Raw genomic sequence first — 9,872 nt, forward strand, 5'->3', positions numbered from 1 at the left:
AATATTATACAGGAAAACAGATCAATACCCAAGGACCCCCCCCCCACCATATTATCCTCTTATTCTGAATCACATAATTCACACTCAAAACCCCCATCACCATCACCTCCTCTTGCTTGTTACAAATGCACACCTTAACAAAAGAGGGACTTCATTACAAACCCCTCCCCCTCCTCACCATCAACAAAGGGGAAGGGAACAAAAATTAAACCAGCTCCCAAAACCTGACTCTAATTCTCAATTTAACATTCTTTCTGCATATCAGCCAACCTACCCACATTGTTCTTACTTCTATCTACTATTTTCTTACTACCACACTACTTTTTAGCCCACATCCAGCCTCTAAAAGTACTTTAGTTTTGTTTCAGTTTTTAAAACGCTTCCTGATGTGCCTCTCACACACTCTTCCAACCTAACTCATGTCTGCTCCCTCCTCTCAAAGTAGATTTCAACCCCTTTCTTCTTAATAACAGCAACATCACCCCAAAGAATGTGGCACACCAGAAGTCTCATATATAGACACAGACACATCAATATACAGCTCACCAGGGAATATTGTGCCCTCAAATTTTCTCACACAGAGACACCCTGAAAAGGGGGATTTCCAGATATTATCTATTGAGCTAGCTAAGTAAAAATGTGAATGTATGTATTTTCCAAGATGGCTCCCACTTCCAGAGAGCCCTGTGACTCCTGCAAACAACAGATCTGGCTCAAAGTTGGCACACACACTCCCCATGACTAAAGAAGCAATACTGGAGGGTTTGGAGGATTACTGACCCTGGATGATGGGAATTGCAGTTCAGGGAGAACTGTGATCCCCACCAACAACAGATCTCAACCAAATGTGGCACACATACCCCTCACGATCAACTTGAAGTACGGCTGAGTTTGGAGTGGGGGGGACGTCTGACCCTGGACAATGCTAGCTGCAGTTCACCCACGTCCAGAGACCACTACAAACACCACAGAAAATAGGGACACATCATGACCAATTTCAACTGTTGGCGGTGTTTGGGGGAGGGGATGGACCCGGAATGATGGGTGTGTTGTAGTTCACCCACATCCTTATGCATTTTCTAATAGGATCATTCCTAAAATCCAAAAACAAACACTTTTCTAATAAATAACATTACACATTAATTAACTCAGGCATTGCTGGGTACCTCAATTAGTAATAATGATACATTGTATTTGTTACCCATCTTTCCTCACAGCATTTATGCATATCTCTTGTGGATGCAAGGGGGTGCCCAAAAAAATCTTCTGAGGATCTTGGATGGCCCATTCATCTCTATCACTTACACACAAAATAAAGAGGGGGGCCACACACACCCGGCCTTCTCAGGAAGGGAGTGCCCCTCAAAATATTCACAATACTTTGTGGTGAGTAGCCCAATAGTCAACACACATGTGCAGACCAGCAAACCCCCTGCATAAAATATTAAGCACACACACACAAAGACACATTTCTTGGAAATGTAGGAGCCCCCAATGACGTAGTGGATTAAAGCCTTGTGACTTGAAGGTTGGGTTGCTGATCTGAAAAGCTACCAGATTCGAATCCCACCCGGGGAGAGCGCGGATGAGCTCCCTCTATCAGTTCCAGCTCCATGCGGGAACATGAGAGAAGCCTCCCACAAGGATGATAAAAACATCAAAACATCTGGGTGTCCCCTGGGCAACGTCCTTGCAGACGGCCAATTCTCTCACACCAGAAGCAACTTGCAGTTTGTCAAGTCGCTCCTGACACGAAAAAAAAATTCTTGGAAATGGCTCCCCTACAAAATAAATTTGAAAGCCACACCTCAATGACGGTTCTCCCAGTTAACCCTGGGAGAGCGTTCCACCCACTGCCACAATGCACAAAATTGGGGAGGGAACTGTCACAAAAATATAGAATCCTCATCCTCCGAAGTCACACGCATAAGTTCCTATGTTAGGAATGGTGCAGTTTCTCCCCAAAATCACACAATAAGGAAAATAGATGAATTCCCCTCCCCAAAAGTTTATTCTACACAAAAGAACAATTCTCTGGAAAAGCTCCCACAAAATGGAAAACACAGGATCTAAGACAGTTTCATGGCCAACGCTGGCAGCCACATTTTAACCAAATTCACCCACGACTCCCCCCCAAATTGTCCTTCCTATGGTGCCTATGTTAGAAACTATGCTCCTCAACAATCAAAACAAATGAATAAGTAAATATATACATAGTAAGAGCCCCCATTCACGCCCCCTTCTCCAAAAGTCGCTCACACAGAGAGGCACATTTCTCGGCCCCCAAAAATAAAAAACAAACACAGGCTCTAATTTGTCCTACAGTTTAACCCTGGTAGACCCTCCCCACTCCAAAAATACCTAATTGGACAGGAAAACACCCCCAAAAGTATCTGAAATCCACAAACAACCCACAGAGGCACCTATGTTAGGAAAAGCAATATCCTCCCACAAATAAAGAAGTAATTAGACAATTTGTTTTTTAAAAAAATCTAATAAAGAATTGCATAGAACATCTCCCCCACATTAGGAACGACAGGGACACTCTAATAATAATTACAATAAAATGTAATAAAATAGTAAGATGTACTGTGGTTTGGTCTCTGTCCTGTGTGACTAATGTGTACTTTATAGAAATGCTTTGATATGTATCTTTTATAATGCCGCATTTTAATATGTGTTTGTAGAATTTTTATAGTATTTGTGTGTTTTTGACTGTGCTGTGATCTACCTTGAGCCATTAGGAGATGTGGGTAAGAAATAAAATTATTATTACTATTATTTATTACCCGCCTCTCCTTATTGCTCCAGGCAGACTTCAATAGAGTCAAAAACATATTGTCGAGACAATATGAACATAAAATACATACAATAAAGTATATATAAAGTACATTTTTAAAAAACACAAAAATATTTTATAAAAACTTGCACCAAACAGATAGAGTTGACATAGAACAGCAATAGAATGTCAATAGCATATTTTGTCTTATTTTACACTCTGTCTACTTATTGATTTTTTAATTAAAAGAAAATTTACTTTTACATATAATAAATGTTAGCTATTTCAGAATACCTTTTGGCATTAGATTAAGTGAAGCACATTAAGAGTTTATTATAGTGAATACATATTATATATTAAATATATTTAAATACATTTTAATATATTGATAACTGCTTTAATGGTAACTTAAACATAGTTTAATTCTTAAAAAAAACTTTTGTTAATCAACATGAAGGTGTTTAAGATCTACTTAAGGGATGTTGTGGTTTTTAACTCTGAATATGTTTTGATGTATTTTAACTGAATTTTGGAGTGCTTTGTGTTTAAATTCTATTTCAACATTTGTATATTTGTATAATTTTAAATTTTATACCAATGCTTTTATGTCAAAGCGGGGTATAAACAAATATAATAATGATGTATTTGTTTTGATGAGGTTTAACTGTGAATTTTTGAATGCTGTTTTTGTTTAAATGCTATTTTAACGTTTGTCTATTTGTATAATTTAAAATGATAAACTAACAGCTTTTTTGTCAAGCCTCTTGGGTCCCCTTTGGGAGAGACAAAGCAGATATAAATAAACATAATAATACATCCCATCTTGGGGTTAAAGTCAGGATTTAAATCAGGCTTGGGCCAACTTGGGCCCTCCAAGTTGGGCAAACTTGGACTTCAACATAATAATTATACATTACATGTAATATTACTAATACTATTGCAATATAATTAGCCTAGTATATATAGTAAAATATAAAGCTAATATTATGCTTTGCTAATAATATAATATAATATTATTGTAAGTACATATAATACTGATCATAATATTGTATTGCATTATATTACTAATTATACAATAATTATGTATTACATATTTCATGTAATACTACCAATAATATTGCAGCATGGTGATCTAGAAAAAAATAATAATAGATAATACTAATATTGCGCTATGCTAATAATATAATATATCATACATACGTATGTTGATAACATTATAATATATTACTAATAAGAAAACAAGATAATAATTGTATATTATATATTGCATGTAATATTACTAATAATATTCCAATATACTGGCCTAGTACAAGATAGTAATACATAATGCTAATGTTGCACTATGCTAATAATATAATATATTGTATGTACATTTAATATTGATCATAATATTGTAATGCAATATAATACTAATATTACAATATAATATTTATGTATTACATGTAATATTACTAATAATACTAGGGTATGGTGGTCTAGTACAAGATAATAATATATAATATGAATATTGTGCTATGCTAATAATATATCTTATATACATATAATATTGATAATATTATAATACTAATAAAACAGTAAAATAGTTGTACATTATATATTAGTAAAATATTGCAGTATAGTAGCCTAGTATACTACAGTTATGCAATACAATACAAATACAATATAATAATTACGTATTATATATTACATGTAATATCACTAATAATATTGCAGTATAGGGGTCTAGTACAATACAGTACTATATAATGCTAATATTATGCTATGCTAATAATATATCGTTGATATGCATAATGTTGATAATATTATAATGTAATACAATATAATTACTAATAATAAAACTATATGATAATATAATAATAATATATTACACATTACATGTAATATCACTAATAATATTGCAGCATAGGGGTCTAGTACAATAGAGTACTATAAAATGCTAATATTGTGCTATGCAAATAATATTGTCTATATGCATAATATTGATAATATAATGTAATACAATATATTTACTAATAATAAAACTATATAACATAATAACATATCATATATTACATGTAATATTACTAATAATATTGCAGTATAGGGGTCTAGTACAATACAGTACTATATAATGCTAATATAGTGCTATGCAAATGATATATTGTCTATATGCATAATATTGATAATATAATGTAATACAATATATTTACTAATAATATTGCAGTATAGGGGTCTAGTAAAATACAGTACTATATAATGCTAATATTGTGCTATGCAAATAATATATTGTTTATATGCATAATATTATAATGTAATACAATATAATTACCAACAATAAATCTATATAACATAATCATACATTATAAATTACATGCAATATTACTAATAATATTGCAGTATAGTAGTATAGTATAATATTCAATACAGTAGAGTCTCACTTATCCAACATAAACGGGCCGGCAGAACGTTGGATAAACAAATATGTTGGATAATAAGGAGGGATTAAGGAAAAGCTTATTAAACATCAAATTAGGTTATGATTTTTACAAATTAAGCACCAAAACAGCATGTTATACAACAAATTTGACAGAAAAAGTAGTTCAATACGCAGTAATGCTATGTTGTAATTACTGTATTTACGAATTTAGCACCAAAATATCACGATATATTGAAAACATTGACTACAAAAATGGCTTGGAAAATCCAAAAGCTTGATAAGCGAGTCTTGGATAAGTGAGACTCTACTGTAATTGTTCTAATCTAATCATATAATATATTGTATGTACATTTAACTTGAAAGCCGCTCTGAGTCCCCTTCGGGGTAAGAAGGGGCCTAGCTCACCTTCCTTGCGTGCCCGCCCGCTGTCTTGCTGGCTTCTTGAGCGCCGAGCGAGGCCTAGTCCGCCTGAGGGGCGCGAGGCCTACTCCGCCTGCCCGCCCGCCGGGGTCTGGTGGCGGGGGCGGGCGGGCGGGTCGGCGAGGCAAGCGCGGGGCCTCCCCCTCTCCGCCGCCCGCCTCAGCACTGCCGGCGTCGTCTCCTCCGGCCCGCCCGCTCCATGGCCTCGCCTTCCCGACGGCCTCCCTCGGCTCCGGCTTTTCCCCTCAGTTTTCTCCTTCTTCTTCTTCGCCTCCTCCTCGCCTCAGCTGCAGTTTCCTCCCTCCTTCGTCGTCGTCGTCCTCTTCCGTCTGCTTCCCTCACACGCACAGCGCCGCCAAGAGCCCCGCTTCCCCATTGGCCCGATGAGACGCTATGCCTGATTGGCCACGACGATCATTCCCCGCCACGGATTGGTCCGCCGCGCTGCTTCTTACGCCCTGCCGCAGTCACACAACAACGCGCCATCGACAAAGACCCGAGCCTCCCTATTGGTCAAGTGAGACGCCGCTCTTAATTGGCCGGAATGGAAAGCACTACATCATTGGCTGATGCAACGCCGCCATGACAGTGACGCAGCTGCGCATGACGTGGACCATAACAACAACAGTAAAGGAGGGAAAAAAGAAGGAGGGGCTTAGGAGAAAGACGCTGATTGGACAACCCGCGCGTGATCTCCGTCACGTGATCGCATCTCTTTCGCCTCTTCCTCGGCTCCCCTCCCTTACCGTTACTATGGTAACGAATCCAGGGCCTAGTCTCCACGAATTTTATTTATTTTGGATATTGTGTTTTATATGCCCGACCCCTTTTGTCTCCAGTGGTTGAGGCTGTATTATTACTCATTTGTTCTGATTTTATGTGTTTTATTGTATTTTTAAAATGTTTAAATTGTTTATTTTATTTGATTTATGTTATTAGTTTTTGTTTTGTTATTTGTTGTAACTGCTTTATTCTGTTTTGTTTTGGGCATTGCTCCATGTTAGCCGCCTCAAGTCCCTTTGGGAAGATGGTGGCAGGATAGAAAAATAAAGTATTATTATTATTATTTGTTTCTATCCCGCAAGTCGCTTCTCACCCGCTTCATAGGAAATCTGCCCCATAACAGGAGCTTTTTTGTTGAATTTGCAGATTACGAAAACAAAAGAACAGCCTGCCTAAGTGGAGAGTGTTGGTGTCATCCATGTTCAACATTTACACAAATGACCAGCCACTGCTAGAAGTGGACATAGAGTTTCATCTATGCTGACGATCGTGCCATCACCGCCCAAGCAGGGAGCTTTGAAATGGTTGAACAGAAGCTCTCTGAAGCTTAAGGTGCTCTTACTGCCTCTTACAGCAATAAAAGCAATAAGGAAGCAGCAGTCAGCAATAAAAGGACCAAGGCAATGACATCTCTAGCCCATCCCGTTTGGATATCAGCCAGCACGCCAATGCTCTTAATCAATAATAGCTTCCTAGGATCTACAGGGATACCCACAGGAATGCCTCAGCAAGTAAGAGTCCAAAAGTGGCAAGCTAAAACCCAAAAGCTCAACCCATGGCTAATATAAATATTACTAATAATATTACCATAAAATGACATAGTACAATATAGTAATTTAATGCTTATATTGGGCTATGCTAATAATGTATGTACATTTGATTTTTAAGCTTCTCTGAGTCCCCTCCGGGGTGAGAAGGTTGGGATATAAATGTAGTAAATAAATACCAAATGAGAGACTCCCTCCTGGGCACACACAAGACTGGGTGACTTGGAAGGCACTGAACAGACTGCCATATAACAAAATATCAAGGCAGATCATCCACAGTATCTGCTTCGAACTGGATTATCTGAGTCCACACTGCCATATAATCCAGTTCAATGTGGATTAGATAAAGCTGTGTGGAAGCTGTCTGAGCATTCTTTGATAACCATTCAATAGTCTCCAAGGTGACTCTAGTGACCTTCTAGCCATAATCTTGTCCACCACAAGGGTGTATTCTTCCCTTTGTTGCTCAATGCTTAAGAAGCATTTTCCTGATTATCCAGCCTGAGTTTTTTTCTGCAACTCGGATCGCATGCGATTCCTTCTATTTGGAGGAACCAAAAGTAGAAAGATAAGTAGGTGGGGGGAGGGGGGGAGCCTCCCAAAAAAAACTTCTGAATGGAGCTCACGCCCTTTTTAATGAGGCTGGAAAGTCCCACATGCAAATGAGCAAAACCTATTACACCCAGGCTGAATTATAGGTCAATTGCAAAGGCACTTCCTGCACCTCTTTACCAAGGAATACTCTGTTTATATGACTGTGTCTACAAACTGTCAAACAGTACTTCAGATATGGGTCAACTTTGGCCCATGCTTGGTCTAGATATATCCTACGTGTTGCCTTGATTTCTATAAGCCTCCAGCAAGATTATTCTTTGTTTAATGTAAAGGGTCTGTTATACAATCAGCTCAAGGCTGATGAAACATCATAGTTACAAAATGATACAGCTATCTTATTATATCTTGCATACCTTTGCATTTCTGGAGAGCGACAGTATGAAAAAAAAGCACAAGGGTAACTTGCTCTAACTCTGTTTAAAGTCCACAACAGCACACCTTGAACCGGTTTCTGTGCCTTTCATCAATGCATCAGGTTCTTCAAGTCACTGGGGGAAAGGCTGCTCTCCTCCTTCCATGGCTGAACTGTTTTGCAAATAGAGTTGGAATAATTCTCCACCTCTCCACCTGGATTTGGGCATTTGTTCATCAAAATTAAATAGCAGTACATGGAAAAGTTACAATGCATTGAGACAAGTACCATTCCAAAGAGCCATGCTTTTTTGTAATGCCATTCTGGAAAATGTATTATAACAAGCTTGGATTGTCATAGAACATTGGTTTCAAGTAGGAAAACTCCCTACGGGAATTAGTTTGATACTGCAAATACCTATATTCAATTTTAACATTTCCTTTTTGCGTATTTTAATTGTTGTGTTATTTTATGCTATGAGCCAGTTTTGAGTTTAAAAAAAATCGGGATATTATTATTGTTATTATATTTATTTATAATTCTAACTTGGGTACCCGGCGTTGTCTGGGTTATTTGAAAAATATGATTTTTTAATTCTACAAAATGAATCAAGTTGTGGATGAACTACAACTGACATCATACCAGGATAACCCCATCTTGTCTCCTGTGCCATAGCAACATGCTATGCTAATTTTATATACACACACACACATATATATATACATACATACAGTAGAGTCTCACTTATCCAACATGCACTTATCCAACATTCTGGATTATCCAACACATTTTTGTAGTCAATGTTTTCAATGCATTGTGATATTTTGGTGCTAAATTCGTAAATACAGCAATTACTACATAGCATTAATGTGTAATGAACTACTTTTTCTGTCAAATTTGTTGTATAACATGATGTTTTGGTGCTAAATTTGTAAAAGCATAACCTATTTTGATGTTTAATAGGCTTTTTCTTAATCTCTCCTTATTATCCAACATATTCGCTTATCCAACGTTCTGCCGGCCCATTTATGTTGGATAAGTGAGACTCTACGGTATATATATAATTTATACTAATTTATAAATAAATATATAATATATTGTATATACATATAATATTGATAATATAATGGAATACAATATACTTTTAATAATACCATATACTAATATTAATTATATATTATATATTAAATGTAATAATACTAATAATATTACCATATGATGATATACAGTAGAGTCTCACTTATCCAAGCTAAACGGGCCGGCGGAACCTTGGATAAGCGAATATCTTGGATAATGAGGGATTAAGGAAAAGCCTATTAAACATCAAATTAGGTTATGATTTTACAAATTAAGCAACAAAACATGTTATACAACAAATTGGACAGAAAAAGTAGTTCAATACACAGTAATGTTATGTTGTAATTACTGTATTTACTAATTTAGCACCAAAATATCACGATATATTCAAAACATGCCTTGGATAATCCAGAAGCTTGGATAAGCGAGACTCTACAGTAGTACAATATAATAATTTAATGCTTATATTGTGCTATGCTAATAATACAACATTGTATGTTCATTTGATTTGTAAGCCGCTCTGAGTCCCGTTCGGAGTGAAAAGAGCGGGATATAAATATAGTAAGTAAATTAATAAATAAAATAAACCCCGAGAAACTCCACTAGTACTTAAAGTTTGTTTTGTTGGGCAAGTTTACTCTGGATGCATCCTCGGTGAGGTTC

The 9,872-nt window shown here is 36.6% G+C and overlaps 1 protein-coding gene and 1 long non-coding RNA gene across 7 annotated transcripts in view; one reads left to right on the top strand and one right to left on the bottom strand.

Annotated features, from left to right (window-relative positions):
• The window catches only part of ankrd11 (ankyrin repeat domain containing 11), a 142,237-nt gene extending 136,308 nt beyond the window's left edge, over window positions 1-5,929 (bottom strand). For all 6 annotated transcript variants that reach the window (XM_008120648.3, XM_003227439.4, XM_008120645.3 and 3 more), the window contains exon 1: window positions 5,601-5,929. The gene's annotated coding sequence lies outside the window, so the exon portion shown is untranslated. The remainder of the gene's footprint in view (window positions 1-5,600) is intronic.
• Window positions 5,930-6,027: 98 nt separating this feature from the next.
• Window positions 6,028-7,025, top strand: LOC134293635 (uncharacterized). Its single transcript, XR_010000581.1, has 2 exons — window positions 6,028-6,371; window positions 6,765-7,025. It is a non-coding gene; the product is annotated as an uncharacterized LOC134293635 (long non-coding RNA).
• The last annotated feature ends 2,847 nt before the right edge of the window (window positions 7,026-9,872 follow it).

This window comes from Anolis carolinensis, unplaced genomic scaffold (genome assembly GCF_035594765.1).
Source record: "Anolis carolinensis isolate JA03-04 unplaced genomic scaffold, rAnoCar3.1.pri scaffold_9, whole genome shotgun sequence".
Lineage (NCBI taxonomy): Eukaryota > Metazoa > Chordata > Lepidosauria > Squamata > Dactyloidae > Anolis > Anolis carolinensis.